This window comes from Echinops telfairi, unplaced genomic scaffold (genome assembly GCF_000313985.2).
Source record: "Echinops telfairi isolate 266 unplaced genomic scaffold, ASM31398v2 ScPeMD7_2;HRSCAF=8, whole genome shotgun sequence".
In the NCBI taxonomy this organism is placed as follows: domain Eukaryota; kingdom Metazoa; phylum Chordata; class Mammalia; order Afrosoricida; family Tenrecidae; genus Echinops; species Echinops telfairi.
Window position 1 is genome coordinate 77,967,292 of NW_022103898.1, and position 274 is coordinate 77,967,565.

The following is a 274-nucleotide window of genomic DNA, read 5'->3' on the forward strand; positions in this document are numbered from 1 at the left end:
CATGGTTAAATCACTGTTAAATGGGATGTGCAATCACCATCAGTTCTACTTTTTTTAAACTATAAAAATCTATTGATTAGGAAGAAATGTTTGTATTGTGGATTGCTCAATTCATTTATTTCTGAGACTTTCCCCTTGTTGGTACATTTGAAACATAACTCATAAAAGTTCATATAAAAGGATGTTTAATAAGGTGAAGGTTAAAGAAGCTCCCTCTGAATTTTTCATGGGAGAGAATTTCATGAATATTATTAATAATTTTCTTTGAATTCAT